The sequence below is a fragment of the Vombatus ursinus genome, unplaced genomic scaffold (assembly GCF_900497805.2).
Source record: "Vombatus ursinus unplaced genomic scaffold, bare-nosed wombat genome assembly UNPS02014816.1, whole genome shotgun sequence".
In the NCBI taxonomy this organism is placed as follows: Eukaryota; Metazoa; Chordata; class Mammalia; order Diprotodontia; family Vombatidae; genus Vombatus; species Vombatus ursinus.
The window spans coordinates 13,309,706-13,328,783 of record NW_020954594.1 but is presented as its reverse complement, the minus strand read 5'-3'; positions in this window follow the sequence as shown (position 1 = coordinate 13,328,783).

Below are 19,078 nucleotides of genomic sequence, written 5' to 3'. Positions count from 1 at the left end.
TAAAAGACTCATTACAGTGATTAATTTTGGTCTTATACTTTATAGAATGAATTCCCATGTTAGCTATGGCTTGGACTAGATGACCTCTCAATGACTTTTCAGGTGAGACTCTATGATACCAGTTATGTAAAAGTCATGGGATAGATTATCAAAAAAAAAAGGCAGTGAGGTATAACAGAGTGGTTTGTTAGACATAGGGGAAGGAGGTAGCTGGGATAGAATATCACCTCTGATAGTAAGACTAAGCTTGCATACGACTTCTTTCAAGAGAACTTTCCTGATTTTTACTTGTTTGTTGGAAACCTCAACTTTTTACTCTATGAAATTATAATCATAATACTCATATCGTCAAAATGTGAATGCATTGAGTACTCACATTCTAACTTGATCAAGATGATTGTGTGAGTATGTATTGTGTATGTGTATATACACAATTGGATGTATTTGTATGTATATGTGTATGATGCATATTATATTAATCTATATACATATATATGTACCTACACATACCTATGTGTATCCATACACAGATAGATAGGCATGTATATACACATACATGCATTCATACACACTCAGAATTTTGAAGTTGGAAAGAGATCTCAGAGGTCATTTAGGGAATAAATATAAATACATACAAACATGTTAAATGCAAGTTAATTGGAGAAGGAGGGTACCAGCATTTGGAGAGAACAGGAAAGGTTGCGTGAATAGGATGGTTCTTGAGCTATATCTTAAAGGAAGGACTCTATGACATGGAAATAGGTAGTGAGTACATTTTAGGAACATGGGATAGCTAGCCACATGTCTGAAAGATCCAATTTGACTCTATAGCTGAAAAGAATTCCTTAAATAAACTTTGGATTTACTAGTGAATCTTTTTGTTGTTCAATTTTGAATTGTTTGGAATCTCAGTTCCTAAGTGTATTTTCGTACACCATTTTTTTAAAATTTAAGAATATCATGTAGATCTTGGTTTTCTTTTTAAAAAGGTATTAAATTCCAATATAATCAATGATGTTAATGTTCCAATAGTAGACCACATCAGTCAACATTTTTTTAGTCTTTAATGATTCCAAAAAAGAATAACTAAGGTATGAAACAATAAATCATGTCTACATCAAAGAAAATTAGCAAGAATTATAGCTTCACTAATACAAAAATATTTTAGATCAGTGAGTTATGTGCTTTTTTGTTTGTTTTATGTCTTTTAAGTTTCCATAAAGTAATATAGTTCTATATATAAAGATTTATTATCTAGAAAAACAATAAGGCATTCCAAGACTCAATAATTATAGAATTTAAAGTTGTTTAGTATGATACATATTTAACTTCTTATGACTTTGCTAAACAAATGAAGTGAAATATAGGGTCTGCTTAATTTACATTTTTCCCCTTGTCCTACATTACAGTTCAGTCTGTATCAAGTTACTGAACAAAGAAAGAGGTAGTGATTAACTGATGTTTGATGTTATAATGTTGTTGCTTACTAATTATAAGAAATCTTTAAAAATTCACTCTTCTGCTATTGCAGATATAGTTTTTTCTAATTGTCAAGTATATATAAAAATCTTCTAAGAATCATGCTTCATTTTTCAGACTTTAATAGAGACTAACATTTTTCTTCTGAGGGAAGGTGAAATATAAGGTTTTCTTATTTCCATATCTCCCCTTAGATTACATAATGGAGATGACATATGCATTCTCCTGTAATGGTATGCATCATTCAAGAGATGATCACAAAGCTTAGCATGCAGTTTTGCATAAAGGAAAGAGAGCCAACCTTGGAACCAGGAAGATCTGGGTTCAAGTTCTGCCTTTGAAGCAGTCTGGCTGTGACCCTAGGCAAATCATTATCTTTCTCAGCACCTCAGGCAACTTTTTCAGATTATAAATAGCATAGAAGGTGTTAACCTGAATTGGAAGAGAGTTTCCTCACCTGGGAATTTGCTTATATCAATGAAATCATAGGTGTAGTACCTATTCTTTTTTTTTTTCATAAAAAGCTAATACTACTCCCCAGATATGGCCTAATAAATTTTGAAGCACAGTTAAAGACATTCCATTTGGAAACAGGGAGGATGTGCTTTGTTTGGCTTTCCTGGGGACTAGAGACTATCATCCCTTTTAAAAAGAAATTCTGTTTTGTGGGCTTTTCTAATATTCTACTTCAATTCAACCAATTCATTTAACACTTATTAAGCATCTATTAGGTGCCAGGTATTGGGAATACTAAGACCTCCCCCCCATGGGGAGAAAAAAAATGAAATGAAAGAAATGGTTCCAGTCTTTAAAGAACTTAAATTCTACCTGATGTGAAGAAATGGCTCATACACAGATAAGAAAGTAAAAATGTACGCAAAGTAAATGAAAAGACATTTGTGGAAAGATCAGGAGAGACCTCATGCACAGAGTTATACTTAAACTCTGTTTTGAAGGAAGCTAGGAGTTCTATGAAGATGAAGTGGGAAGGGAGTGCATTCCATCTGCAGGATCCAAGAAATCCTGGACAAAAGTAAGAGGTTTTGTCATGTACAAAAGAACAGCAATCAGAGCAGTTTTGCTTGAAAATGGAAGGTGTGGAGGACAGTAATGTGCAATAAGCCTATTAAGGTAGGCTGGAGCTAGGTTGTAAAGGGTCTAAAAGTGAAAGAAAAGAATTTGTATTAATTTATAGGCAATTGCGAATAACTGGAGTTTTTTGAGCAAACGGGTGACATAATCAGATCTGAGTTTGAGGAATATCGTCTTAGAAACTGTGTGCTTGGTGAATTGTAGAGGAGAGAGACTTGAGGTGGAAGGATCAAGGAGGATGCTCTTACGACGGGCTAGGTGAAAGATGATGCCGATCTAAACTAAAGTGGTTGTCCAATGAGTGCAGAAAGGAGGTGAGATGCAGAAGATGGTGTGGGGCTAGGACTGATACGACTTGGCAACTGATGGGATAAGAGGAACAAGGGAAAGGGAAGAGTGTAGGATAATTCTGAGGTTTTGCACCTGACTGACTAGAAGGATAGTGGTACTCAAAACAGAAATGGAAAGAGGTTTGGGGAAAATAAGTTCTGTTTTGAACATGTTGAGTTGAAGTACTTATGGGATGTCTGTTTGCTAATTAATCTTTAATAGACAGCTGTTTAAGTGTGATGGAAGTCATGAAAGCTACTAGGACTGGACATGTAAATGTGAGAGTCATTAGTTCGTTGGTGACTGTGGTATTCTAAGACATCAGGTTTTGCTACATGGAGAAGCTTGAGGTAATTAAAAGCATTGTATAATTTCTAAATTATACAATGACCACTCTTCTCCTTTTGTTCCACCCTTGCCCGAGTTCACTGACAAACTTCAGTGTTTGTTCATGACATATGTGCTGTTGGTTCAGCTCTTTGGATTCACTACCCAACTGCATATCACAATTAGAATAACAGGTATTCTTTATTCCTTTGGATTTTTTCCTATTTAGATACTTATACTTTGTTATAGAAAACCTGAGGGGTCATTTCCTTTTTTTTAATCTGTTGGTTATTCTATTTCCATTTTCATCCAAATATGCCCTTGTAATGATTAGGTAGATAATGGATCTTTTATTTTCTGCATGCTTTCCTGTCTTCCCTCCCTACCTTCTTACTCTGAGAGGAGGTGAGACTAGTTATGGTCTTTCATCATCTTTTTCCTTGAAAATTTACAAATCAGTTTATGTTCTGAACTGAGACTTCTCTTGGCCACCACGCCTCTCTGCTTGGAAATAAGATCAAGTGTGTTTGTTGGTTAAGATATTTTCCAGGCTCTTTCAGTCTCCTTGTTGTGGCAATTAATTTATATTAGTTGAACTTCCTTAATGGTAGTCTATGTCAATGTCTTCTCTTATCCAGTTCTCATTTTTTAAAAAATTTCAACAGCCTATTTAAGAAGATTGAGTTGAAATTACTTCAATTACATGTAATACCTTCACATTTGGTATTGATTTTGATTTTTTTCTCTAATCATTGGTGTGAATGGATATAATTAGTTGATTAGAAAATGACTTCCACATCACTAACCAAATATTTCCTGTTAAAACATAATTAATTTCATTTTCATGATATCATTTGGTGTTGGCCAAAGTTACTATTCCATAAGAATACTGAGCACTTCCTTACTTTCATGTCTTTGCTCATATTATTCCTTCTGACTGCAATACCTTCCCAAGTACCTATCTAAATATGTTGAAATCCTGCCATGTATTCAAAACCCAAATCATATATTCCCCCCAACCCCACTGGTCTCAAGGGATCTGTGGATGGATAGCATACATGCTTTCTCTTTCTACTGAGAAGTAAGTAGGCTAAATAGAAAAAAAAGAAAGAAAAGAAAAGAAAAGCTAAAAGAAAAAAGTCCAACAATAGAAATTTTCCCTGTCCTCTTTTGCTTCATCATCTTTTTTGGTTCATTTCACATCAGCACTTTCAACACCAACTTCACTTGAAATTCTTCCTAATGTCTCCTAAATGTGGATTCTCTCCTTGATCTCCCATAACTTCTACTTGGTGGATTTATCATCATGATTCTTTCTATCATTTATATCCAGGTGGTCCTGGATGGGAATTGCATGGGAAAAAATCTATCTATCTATCTATATGCCTTTAATATAATTGGTTTTCCTTGAAATCATGTGTTTTATTTTATGTATTTAAAATTTTACATTGACAAGGGTGTCTATAAGTTGTATGAGGCCAACAAAGTGATCTATGACATATGCATACAATCTGAAGAACTCCTGCACTAGATGATTATTGAATTACATTTTATTTGTGCATTATGAATGTGATTATTACTATTCAATGTGTTCAGGTAGATTATAGGTTACTTAAGGAAAGAGTTTATGTTTTCTATTTCTTTGGTCCTAACACTGTACATAATGAACACTTGATATAAAATTTTGATTAAGTACAAAAATTACTGAATATAAGAAAGGAAAATAAGTAATTATTGAAAGGGACACCATAGTTTAAGCTAAAGGAAAGAAATATTTCTCAGATTATTAGAAAAGTTTGATAATAGGAAAGGTTCAGACTCAAAAACAAGGTTATTACACATTCACCTCAGAATTTTCTCTCCTAAAAGAGTCCTTTATTTGTTTTACTTTTCCACATCCCTAATTTCAATGCTTTCATCATTTTCATTATCCTCTCTTAAGCTCCTTTCTATTATTCTGTTAGTCTTAAAGACCATTGCTGAATGCAAGAGCTAAAATGTGTCGTAGCATGCTGTACTAAAAAAGTACCAGAATTACTTCTCCTACTAAAATTTGTATATTCCACACTCATGATGTTTTATTCTAGAATCACACTAAGTTTTTAAATAGCAGCAATAATTAATGTGGCCTACTGAATGGGTGATATATTGACTACTGTATTTTTCTACAATACTTATATTTGTTTATTCATTCTTCCATAAATTTAAATTTTTATTGTTCATTTCATATGAATTATCCTGCATGTGATACTACATGTATGTCCTTTATTTCTCCAATTTGTCAAGATTTTTTGGAAATATTTACCCTTTAGTTGGGGCAGCTGAGTGGTGCAATGGATACAGTAACTGGTCCTTGGGTCAGAAACACCTGAGTTCACATCTGGCCTCAGATACTTACTAGCTATATGACCCTGGGCAAGTCACTTAACCCTGTTTACCTTAATTTCCTCATCTGTAAAATGAGCTGGAGAAGGAAATAGCAAACCACTCCAATATCTGTGCCAAGAAAACTCTGAAAGGGATCATGAAGAGTCAGACATAATTGAAAACAACTAAACAGCAACAACAGACCCTTTAGTTAATATGGAAATGTGTTGTCATTGTTCTACATTTATCTATTACGTATTTTAATCTTATTAAATAAACCAAATCACAGATATATGTGTGTGTGTGTGTATGTGTGTGTGTGTGTGTGTGTGTGTGTGTGTTATCCCAAAAGTCTTAGTACTGTTTTAAGGTTTAATAGCTTAATGGCTTAAACAAATAAATAAATAAATAAACTTTATTATATAAATACATATAATACATAATCTTAATATAATAACATATTATATAATGTTACACACAATATATAATATAGCATGTAATATTATGTACTATATACTATATTAATATAATTACTATATAAATTAATATTGAAAATATAAATATATAAATTAAATAAATATATAAATAAATATAAATTGAGGGTGGAGCCAAGATGGTGGAGGGAAAGCAGTGACTTGCTAGAGCTCTCCCCCAAACCCCTCCAAATACCTACAAAAATGGCTCTAAACAAATTCTAAAGCAGCAGAACCCCCCAAAAAACAGAGCAAAACAAATTGCCAGCACAAGACAACCTGGATGGCTGATCAGAAAGGTATATCGCACTGGGCTCGGGGAGGAGAGCAGTTCAGGTATGGGCGCACAGACCGCAACAACCCTGCAGCAGGCCTCAGAGAACTGAATCACGGGCAGCTGTGGCGATTTCCAGACTTCTCAACCCCTGACTGCCAAAGACAACTTAGAAGGTCAGTGGGAAAAGTGTGTTACTGAGGTGAGAGAGGAAGCTAGATCTCAGTCACCCCGAGGGCAGTGGCTGGCTTCTGAGCTTCCAGCCAACAGACTGAGGGGGAATCGAGTGACTGATCAGAGGGGGGCTTGCAAGGATCTCTTTGCCAGGGCTGAGGCAGGAATCTCTTGCTTTGCCCGTGCTTGGATCTGGGTCACAGTTCTGAGGGGTGGTCCTACGGTGAGGAGGAGCGCTGGTCTGGTGGAGCTTGTTGTGGCAGTGGAGAGGAAACACCTCGCCCCTTATCATAGCACCTTGGAAGAACTGACACTTTTCAGGTCCCTAGAAGTATCTCTGAAAACAGCTGCACAAACCCCCAAAGCTTGGGACAGTACATTCTCCACATTGGAAACAGACTCTTACCTTAACAAAGAGTTTAAAACTCAAGTAATTGGTTGGGATCATGAGCAAGCAGTGCAAAAAGAGTCAGACTATATTATCTTATTTTGGTGACAAAGAAGATCAAAACATACAACCAGAAGAAGAAAACAAAGTCAAAGCTCCTACATCCAAAACTTCCAAGAAAAATATGAATCAGTCCCAGGCCTTGGAAGAGCTCAAAAGGGATTTTGAGAAGCAAGTAAGAGAAGTAGACGAAAAACTGGGAAGAGAAATGAGAGTGATGCAAGAAAATTATGAAAAGCAAGTTAACACCTTGCTAAAGGAGACCCAAAAAAAATACTGAAGAAAATAACACCTTAAAAAATAGCCTAACCCAAATGGCAAAAGTGGTCCAAAAAGCCAATGAGGAGAAGAATGCCCTAAAGAGCAAAATTGGACAAATGGAAAAGGAACTTCAAAAGATTACTGAAGAAAATACTTCCTTAAAAATTAGAATAGAGCAATTGGAAGCTAGTGACTTTATGAGAAATCAAGACACTGTAAAACAAATCCAAAAAAATGAAAAATTAGAAAACAATGTGAAATATCTCATTGGAAAAACAACTGACCTGGAAAATAGATCCAGGAGAGAAAATTTAAAAATTATTGGACTATCTGAAAGCCACGATCAAAGAAAGAGCCTAGACATCATCTTTCAAGAAACTATCAAGGAAAACTTCCCTGATATTTTAGAACCAGAGGGCAAAATAGAAATTGAAAGAATCCACTGATCTCCTCTTGAAAGAGATCCCCAAAAGAAAACTCCTAGGAATATTGTAGCCAAATTCCAGAGTTCCCAGGTCAAGGAGAAAATATTACAAGCAGCCAGAAAGAAACAATTCAAGTATTGGGGAAACACAATTAGGATAACACAAGATTTAGCTGCTTCTACATTAAGGGACCACAGGGCATGGAATATAATATTCTGGAGAGCAAAGGAGATAGGATTACAACCAAGAATCACCTACCCAGCAAAACTGAGTATAATCCTGCAGGGGGAAAAATGGTTATTCAGTGAAATAGAGGACTTTCAAGCATTCTTGATGAAAAGACCAGAGTTGAATAGAAAATTTGATTTTCAAATACAAGAGTCCAGTGGAACATGAAGAGGTAAACAGGAAAGAGAAAATCATAAGAGACTTATTAAGGTTGAACTGTTTACATTCCTGCATGGAAAGATGATATTTGTAATTCATGAGACTTTTGTCAGTATTAGGGTAGTTGGAGGGGAAAAAATTATATGTACATATATATAGATATAGATAGATGGAGGGCACAGGGTGAGTTGAAAATGAAGGGGTCATATCTGGAGAATAAAATTAAGGGTTGAGAGAGAAATATATTAGGAAAGGGAGAAATGGAGAGGTAGAACAGGGTAAATTATCCCACAAAAAAAAAAACCAGAAAAGAAAAGGCTCTTACAGTGGAGGGGAACTGGGGAAGGTAAGAAGAAATGAATGAATCTTATTCTCATAGGATTTGACTTAAGGAGGGTATAACATACATACTCAATTGGGTATGGAAATCTGTCTTACCCTATAGGCAAATAGGAGGGGAAGGGGAAAAGAGAGTAGGGGGATGATAGAGAGGAGGGCAGATTGGGAAAGGGGGTAATCAGAAGCAAATGCTTCTGAGGAGGGATAGGGTCAAAAGAAAGAATAGAATAAATGGGTGGGCAGGATAGGATTAAGGGAAATAGAGTTAGTTTTTCACAGCATGTCTACTTTGGAAGTGTTTTGCATCACTGCACATGTATAGCCAATATTGAGTTGCTTGCCTTTTCAATGAGGGTGGGTGGGGAGGGAGGAAGGGAGAAAATTTGGAACCCAAAGTTTAAAAAACACATGTTTAAAAAAAATGTTTTCACATGCAACTGGGAAATAAGAAATACAGGAAATGGAGTACAGAAATCTATCCTGCCCTACAGGAAAATAGAAGGGGAAGAGGGGGAGAGATAGCAGGGAAAGCAGACTAGGGGAAGGGGTATTCAGAATGCATGCCATCTTGGGGTGGGGGGAGGGGTGAGATGGGGTGAAAATTTGGAACTCAAAATCTTGTGGAAGTAAATGTTGATAACTAAAAATAAAAAAATTAAAAATTAAAAAAATAAAAATAAAAAAATATAAAAATTAAATAAACAAGTTTGAGTAGCTTAAAACACCAGTACTACTTTTAGGATACCCTGCATAAGTAATATCCACTTCCCTTTTCCATAGTAACTCCCAAAGCTTGCCTGGTAGGCCATATGTAGGTGAAATATCTCATTTAGTAGCACCATTTATTATCACTGTGAAGTCATTATAATTAGTACAAAAGAAATTGCCCTCCGGGAAAGCATTGTAAGGTGTGCCCACTATTAATAGATGCAGCATAGCCTAGCATCAAACTGGAAGGAAAGTCATATAGTGGGATTGTTTTGTCTTTGGGAACAACTCAGATATGGATTGCCATGTTCTGTTTCTATTATCAAGAGATCATATTGAAAGAAGATAGTATAATGTAAAAATATTTTAAGAGCAGACTGCTAAAGGATGATATGGGATAGGGGGGAAAATAAGAGTTTCTGCAACACAAGAGCACAAATATAAAGGTTTGTTCCATGGGAGTCAATGGAAGTTTGGAATACATTAAGGCAGTAGTCTCCATTTAATGGAGATTTGGATACCATGATATTATTTGATCTTTGTACAGCAGTGCATTGTGGGAATTGGTGGTTTTAAAAGCTTCTCTCTAGAGGCAGTTAAGGCAGTCTGAGTCTGAATGTGGTCAGGGAAAGGCTGCTGAGGTTAGATTGCTATTTACAAATATCCTTTTGTTTCTATTACTTTTCCCTGGGCTTTGTAAATAAACTTTGAGGATTATACCTCAAGCAGCTTGATTGCTATCCATGACACTATCCATGAGGAAAACATTAGAATTTGTTTGAATGTTTTTGCTTTTGATTTGAATGTATGACATTCATGACAAGTTCTGATGTACATGCTACAGGTAACCTTTATTCTATTTAGCCAAGTTTAACAACGATTTCTACCCCTCATGAGATTTATGTTTACCTTCATGGATCTAAAGGACTTCTGGAGAGTGCCATCCTTTGCCGTTTGGAGGGCATTTTCCAACAAATGGAACAATCCCTTGTTGTAACTGGAGTGTTTTCACTGTAAAAAATCACATAGACACAAAATGTCAGCATCTATCAATGTGGTAAGCAAAAACACATTGGAGTGATTTAGAATAGACAAATGCATGGCATTCTAGGGAAACCTCTTCTGGTGTAAGTGCTGTGTTGCTCACATTTTGAGTGCCAGCACCACTTGGTTCTGCTGTGCATTTCTCTCACCCCACCACTTGTGAGATAATGCTCTTACACCCTAAGTGCTACCCCCAAAGGCATTGTACTCATTTATAGAACTTGCATATTCATGCTTCACTCAGTCACCTTAGAAGCAGAGCAGAAGGAGAGTAGGGATTGATATTATGGTTGAGGCAAGTGTGTTTGGTAAGGACTTATGGTAACCTAAAGAGCTATTGTGTGACTCTTATATTCCAATATCACAACACTCCAGTGTAGCTATGACCTTATTAACATGGGCGTTTCCCCCCACTGGCATCAAGCATGTGGCAGCATATGGCCCAGAACACTCCTGAGTGTAGCCTAAATGAGATTAAAATGTAATCGGGAAATGTTTAACAAAATAAATAAAAATACAATACAACCTATAATATTGCATTCAGAAGGGACTGTATGAAATTATTTTGAGGATGTGGTAGAAAAGACAGAGGATGGATGATGATGTAAGTGGAATCCTATGGACCTGATGCCTAGGTTATGCCAGGCTCTTATCATTCCTCCCTAATTCAGTATGAGCAAGCCATAATTATTGCATATAATAGGGTCATTCAGTAATGTGGAAAAGAGTCATATGTTTTATAGAAAGGATCTTATTCAGGTATATTTTGTTTCCCACCTCCAATAGCACAAGAGGGTGGGCATCAGTTAGGATGCTGGGATTTTCCGCAAAGAAATTTCTCCATATGGGTAACTTAGAAAAGAGGCAGTGTTGGGGTACTAATCAGAAAGAGGGGGTATCTCAGATTATATAATAAATGTTTTCTTCAAGAAAAAATAGTGAGGTGCTGGATATGGCGAGTAAGCACTAAATAATATAACAAAAAAGTATAAATGATTATTTTAACAGGCTGGAAATGACTCATTACTGGTGTTCAAGTCATTCCCAAATCAGAGGCCTGTCTACAATCATACTGCTGTCATATTAGAGAAAAGATGGCAATCAATACAATACTAGAAGAAAAATATCAGAATAAGATATATGCAATTAAAAAATTTCATACCAAACAATTTAAACCAACTGTTGACCCTGGGGAAAAAAAGGGAAGTCAATAAAAGAGCAGATATTGGCAAAGGTTATAACATTTTCCAAAGAAGTTTAAGGAATGGAAATTAAAAGAAATGAACAAAAAAGCCTAGAAACTGCTTTAGCCAGCCAATACTAATCTATTTGCCAAACAAAGAGATAATGACTGTAGATGTAATTGAGACTATACACATATATGTAGAGAGAAAATAGTTTTATATATACATATACACACACATATATATGTACATACTTATACATATACATATATACACACATGACAACTAGATGAGTGGCAGTTAGATGACTCAGTGGATTGAATACTGGGATGGGGTCAGGAAGACCTGAGTTTGTATCCAGCCTCAGCCACTTGCTAGCTCTGGGACCCTGGGCAAGTCACTTAACCTCTGTTTGCATAATCCACTTGAGAAGAAAATGGCCAACCACTCCACCATCTTTACCAAGAAAACTCCATGAACAGTATTAGCACATCACAAAGTCACAGAGTCATGGAGAGTAAGACACATTTGAATGACTGAACAACAACAAATATATGTGAGTATGGAATATATAGATATAGTTAGATTGTTGCAGATGTCTTGGTGTGAAATACTGGTGCCTGAATGATGGCAGTGGCAGTGGTATTGCAAGGCAGAGAGAGATGGGAAAGCTATTGAGGTGGTAGAATTGCTGGACTTGTATGTATTGAGTAATAGGAAGGAGTCAGAAATGGTACTAGATTTCAGACCCAGGTGCTTTACGTAAATGTGTTTGTTCCCTTTTGTTACAGCAAATGGTTGATTTTGAGAATCACTATTTCAAATCAGTGGCCCCAAACTTGGCTATTTACTTCAGTGATTTTCCATGCAATTCAGAGAGCGATGTAGTGTAGAGCGTCAATATGGGTGTGTATGAGAGCATGCATGGCTCTCATGAAACCTTATAGATGGGCAATAGAAATACAGAAGGCAGGAAGAAGGGGTTAAATGATATAGACTCTTTCCTTTTGTCCTAGGATTACATAATTTGAAGTTGGAAGAGATCATCTAGCTCAACTCTCATTTTACAGATTAAAAAACTGAGACACTGTGAGGTCACAAACATGATAAGTAACAAGGATAGATATCTAGCACTACTTTTGCCACGCTTTGCTATTTACCTACTCTGCAAACTCTTATGGGCCTTCCCTCATAAAGTTTCTGTGTATCTGGTTTTAGGGGGGAGAGAAAGAGAGAGAGAGGGAGAGAGAGAGACAGAGACAGAGAGAGAGACAGCAAGACAGAGACACAGAGACAGAGAGAGACACAGAGAGAGACAAAGACAGATAGAGACAGAGGGACAGGGAAAGGAGAAGGGAGAGAAGAGATGGAGGAGAGAGAGAGAGAAAGAGGGAGAAAGAGAGAGAGAGAGAGAGAGAGAGAATAAATACCAGTTTTCATTCTATGGATTTAGGATCAAAGCTAATGGAAAAATAAAGGCAGTTGCTGTGCACGTATACATATATATGTGTATATATATATCTATATATATCTATCTCCTGTGATTTCATTGGTTCAGGGAACTCCTGATGAGTAAACTCCTTCTACCAATACAGATTTGCAACTGATAGTCTTAGAGAGTTTCCTGGGGGCGCTTGAGATCAAGGGTCTGGTCCAGGATCACACAGCCAATCTCTTTCCAACACTGGCCTGGAACTCAAGGTTCCTAGACTAAAGGCCAGTTCTCTGCCCTCTAAGCCAGGCTGCTTCTCTCCTAAAATGAATGATAGAAAAATGGAAATGCTTACTATAACAAAGATAGGATTTGAAATTATCCTGTGGACGGCTCTAGAGGTCATTTTTGTAGTTAGTGTTTCACAAGTTTGATGGCCCTGAACAGTTTTATGTTAGTTATACCGAACTCTACCTTTGTCTGTCAAGTTTGTTTTTGTTAGCAAAAGACAAAGTCAGTAATAGTTATTCGGTCAGCTGCTGTTACTCCTCAATTATCCTTGTTGCTTGTGAGGTTAAGTAGCTTCTATTTCTTCTCTCTGTAGCTCAGTTTTATAATTCTGGCAACACATCTGAAGAAATTCTACATACATGTTTGTCCTTTATCAGAGAGACATTTTTTGCTATTTTGTCTCACAGAAGTTTTAAGTTAAAAAATTCACAATATTAAAGTGGCTGTATCGAAAAAAAAAACATTCAAAGGTGTTTTCATTGGATAGCAAGTAGCACTTTCTAAAAAAATAAGACAATATTGCATGATAGTAACATGCAGGTAGACTTTTAAAAAAAGGCATTTAGGTAGTGTGATGGATAGAGTGCCAGGTCTAGAGTGAGGAAGACTCATTTTCCTGAGTTCAAATCTGGCCTTAGTACTTACTACTGTGTGACCCTGGACAAGTCACTCAACAATCTATCTCAGTTCCTTATCTGTAAAATGAGGTGAAGGAATGGCAGACCCTTCTAGTATCTCTGCCAAGATAACCCTAAATGGGGTCACAGAGAGTTGGACACAACTGAAACAACTCAACAACAGCAACAAAGGTTTAATAAAGGTAGTAAAGTCATGTTCTTGTCTCCCATAGAAATGATTGAAACAGAGTAAATGAATTCAAAGCATGGGTTTCTGCCTCTGTTACGTGTGTCAATGATGCTATTATTAAAATAGAGAAATATGATAATGATAAACAAAGTGACATGAAATATTTCACTCTAGCTTCTGTAGAGCCTGTCTTTAATAAGGCTACTCTTAACAGTTAAAGACACTCTGACAGTTACGTAATCCCTTCACCACTTAAGTACAACAGGATTTTATTATTAAGCACACTGGCTGGAAATAGTGTTCACACTATAAACAGTTTTGTTGGATTGGTAATCCCGCTTGTCAGATTTGTTCACTGTTTGATATTAATCAGTAGGTTTATAAAAGGTGCAGTAAGAGGCAGAAATGAACAGTGGAGAAGTTACAAATCCTGTTTCCATAAAACAGAGGATCCTAGAGATCTTTACCGCAGAGGTGTACAGAATATCTTGACATTTCATGCTTGGTTTGACAGTGTATACTAACCTAAGGACAGAAGAGTTATTACGATAATAGGTGCTACTGTTCATTTCATTACCCAAGCTTAGAGACATAGAGGCCTCAATAGAAATTTGTTGAATTATATTGAATTTCATTTTTGCATTTGGTAACATGTGATGAATGCATTAGTGTTACTTTTTGTATATTTCATTTCTCTGCTTTTGCCTTTCTTTGTAGTCTCAGACTTAGCATACTGTGAGCTAGTTTTGTGATTATTAAATATTGCTTGTTGAATGATCGACTGATATAGATATAGATATATACACACATATACATATACATACACATATCTGCATATATGGATGATAAGAACATATGATAGACATGTGTACATAGGATAATAAAGTCTCTTTGGAGAGGTCAGGAATGGGTGCCACTATTATTTTTACTCCCTTTCCTGATAAGAATATGACCAAATGTTCCAAGAAAGAAACTGGATTAAATGAGTTACTGTATGAAATGTACTTTATAAAGCTTAGATTCCTATGCAAATATGACCTAAATAACAACAATAATATTAACAGTTAAAATGTAAAGCACTTTGCAAACATTCAAGCTTTATTCAAATATGTCCTAATAATAACTACTGTTATTATTATATTATTACACTCAGCTCTTAATGTAACTTGCATTTATATAAGGCTTTGTGAAGAACTTTACACTATTAAATATTTTTCTAATTATTATTCCTATATGGATGCAATAGTAAGTCAATGCATGTTAAGTACTCTACAAACATTACTGTTATTATCACTGTTGTTGTCCAGCATGTAGCACAGTCTTGGCAATTAGTAGGTGCTTAATAAATGTTGATTGATTAATTGATTGTTTTGGCCTGATCTTATTAAGGGCACAGCTATCAGCAAACTGTGGTTTAAACAAGAGGATAAATTTTCCTCACACTCAAGCGGGATATTGTATTGTTATTATAAATTTCATAGCTCATTATCCTATCACTTCCCTCAGTAGTAGGTAACCTTGAAGGTGGAGGCCTAGGTTCGGTAAATCTTTCTCAAAATCCTGGGATGGGGAGGAAGGTAGCAGCTAAGTATTCAGAGGCTCCCTAACTGGAGCAATGGGAATAAAATTTGGCCCCAGGGTGCCAAATTTAGAGGATGCTGGCAGCATTTTCAGTCCTTCAGAAGCATAGAAACAGAGCTTTAGCTCATCACCTAGTTAGTAGATAATCAGTTAAAATAGTGAGCTATTTTATATAGCTTATGCCAGATGGTATGCTGATGTGAGCATCTCCTCACTGGCCTGAGGTGGCCTCCCCAGAAGTAACTTGGAGCTACTTACTAAGAGGTCATGTATCAATTCCCCACTTTCTCCTTGCTGGAGTAAAGCAAACTTTCTCAAGGCTTGTCCCAGGAAGAAGTGTCTCTCAGAATGAGAAATAATTTCCTAAGCTTTGCTTGTCCTGATTTATTTCGGTACACTAGTTCTTCTTTTAAGGCATTTAGGGAAAAAAGAAGAAAAAAAAAGAAGTCATTCGATCAACATTTCAGTGCTTAGCCCTGAGTAATGGCCAAGTGGAAATTTGAACCCAGAGTCCTTAATTCCTGGGCCCTGAGCTCACTGCTGTTCTGTGTGCTGTGAGAGCAAAATGTGATGTCATAAACATGGCATAATGACTTCACATTGGATTCCATTAGGAAGAGAAGCTAGGTTATATGGGAGAGTTGGGAGGGGGAAATAACTCTTTTATTGAAAAACATATTACATATTACACGTAATGATAGAGAGGGGAATAAAGGAAATAATAGGCCAATTACTTTTCTTTGTGAACAAATGTTTGTCACTTTTAAGTTTACTCCTGTGTTCTAGGACTACTCCATTTATAGCCTCTGCAACAGAAATGAAACTACTTTGAAACTTTATAATTTTGTTGTCTTTCTTTTGATATTTTTTTGAAGGTTGCAAGGATTATTGATATAAATCCATTACTGGACATTTTTATTCAAAGGTTAGAAAAGACCACCAAAGTATTATCTGGTGTAGACTTTATTTTAGGAGCAAACATAAACACGAAGAAACCATAATCCTGGTGTAATGTAGGAATCTAATTAAGACTAATGAGGCAACATTAAATTTAATGTATGATGCATTTTATATGCCTTACCATTAGAGTCGCAGCAAGCTGCTCTATCGGAGAGTCGAACTTTGGTGACTATGCCCCTACAGGCATTCTTAAGCAATCTGGGCTTAAGCCTCTGATCACTCATTAGACCTGTGCTGGGCTTGCAGAGCTAGACACAAAAGCGACAATAAAACATGAGAGAAAAGTGAGACTCCTCTGCCAGTGGGCTCACCAAGCCAATGAAAAGAGAGAGGTCTTGGCTGTGCTGAGAGTTCGGTGCCATCCTCAAAGCCAGGGCTATTTGAGGCAGGGACACCGAGGTTGACAGTCAAAGATTAAAGAAAGCAGCGGAGTGGGGTGGAGCTTGGGGGGTGGGGAACAGAGGGCAGAGGGAAGGTGAAGAGCAAGAGATCAGAGTTTCACTGGATTCCTAGAAAGATTAATTGTTCTTGCGGCCGGTCAGTTTGAGGAGGATATGAGGAAAACAATCTTTGGTCCTGGGAGTCGTTTACAAATAGGGTCAGTTCCGGTGCAAGCAATCCCAGAAAAGGGACATGGAGGAATCTCTTAAGTTGCATACCGCAGGTTACTTAAGAGGAGGGCCTAAAGGAATGAAACTTCAGAAGCTCATTTAGGGGAATTATCCTTTGGAATTGTGTGGCTTCCCTTTCCATGATCTAGTCTATAAAGACTTGGGTATAGATTAAATGACTTGTCTGTACTTAATGCAACTAGTTGGAAATAAAACCCAAAACTAGAAGCCAAACCGCTCAAACCTTCCAGACCCGTGCTCTTTCCACTAGATCATGTTGCTAGAGCATAATTCACTTGCTTATTTTAAAATCATTGTTAAAAACCACTACCTTAATTCTGTCACTTAAAATAAACACTAAAAAGTTTTTGATTGTGGGTCACATTATCCAGAGGATTTTTTTTTCAAGGTCCATATAATTCCAACTCTGTTTATCTGAATTCTGTATCCTGATTCCAAAGACTGACAACTAGTCCTGATGATTCATTTCCATTTATCAACATTCAGAACCTTGAGTGACACATTGGAAAGGGTATAAATTCTGAGGCTGTAAGTTTCAGGTTGAAATCCCATCTCTGATATTTTTAAGACAGGTAGGTGTTGCAGTAGATAGAGTGTTGAACTTCTGAGTCAGGAAGACCTGAATTCAACTCCTGATTTGGACACTCACTGGCTATGTAACCATGGACCAGTTAATTAACTTTTCAGTCTCAGTTTCCCCATCTTTAAAAATAGGGATAAGAGTAGCACCTACTTCATAGGGTTGTTTTGAGGATCAAATTCATCAACACGTGTAAAACTCTTTGAAAACCTTAAAATTCTAGAGAAATGTTAGCTATTAGCTGTGGGATTTGTGGCTTAAGCTGCCTGAGGCCTCAGTTTACATATCCATAAAATGAAAGGTTTGGATTAGATGGTTTTGAAGGTCCCTTCCTCCACTAGGTCTATGGTGCTATGGTCTTTGTCCTAGGAATTTGAATTTACAACGATCTGAATCTTCCTGGTCCCTAGAGGAAAATGATTTCTGATATTATAGCTCAATGGTTCAGGCAGAGGACAGACTCTGTATGTCCATAGAAGGCCATGAGGGAAAAAGAAAAAAAAAGTAAAAGTCAGCATTGAGGGAGTCCAAGAGCAGCCAGTCAGAAGAGGGAGAAAAGCAGTTCTCCCCCACAGTCAGTTATTCCTCATCTGTCCTGTCTCCAATCCCTTCCTTCTTACCCAGTCAGTAAAAATCACAGCAACTTGAGTTCAGGTATAACCTCAATCTTAAAGGCCTGTTACCTAGAGGGGGACACATTTATACCTATCCCTTTTTGACTGTCTATTACTTTGTACGATGATGTGTCTGCCAGTAGTATCTTTATCCATGCTTTTGAGTGCTATAGAAAAGATTGAGATGTGTGCAGCAGACCTCTCCACAGTAAAAATATGCTTAGTTGCCCATGTGTATGGGAGAGAAGCCTATCTAACCTAAGCCATCTTTTCTTGTGTCTGTACTATTTACGTAGCCTCAAGAAGGAAGGATATAATATACCATGGATGTAGTTATTTTCATATGGATAAACCAGTCAGAAAAAGGCAGAAATACCTCTCTGCAAGCTCTCTTGTTAGCAGCTTTAAAACCTCATACTGAAAATAAACAGGATTTTTCCCAAGGAAGGAGGGGGTTACCAGCAGGAGGGAGTGAGGGTACTGGAAGACACATTAATTCAGCACAAGGAGGAAAGCTGAAAAGACAAGAGGTCTCAGAGAAGTCTGATTCAATTGGTGATATTCTTCTGTCTTCTTTGCTTCTCCTACTGCTTCCTGGAGATTCTTCCCTGATGACCCCTCTCTCCCTTTTTCCCCATTTCTTTTCAAACTTGGCATCTCTAAGAGAAATGAAATAAGCATTGGAGACAGATTGGATTAAGAAACTTTGATTCCAGATCTCTTTATGATGCTTTTCCACAAATACTGAACCTCTCTGCTCCAACTAATGTATAGAAGTCAACAAGCAAGCCCACAAACATTTATTAAGTGCCTATCATGTGCCAGGCACTGTGTGTTGGAGATATAAAGTCCCCCCTGCCAAAAAAAAA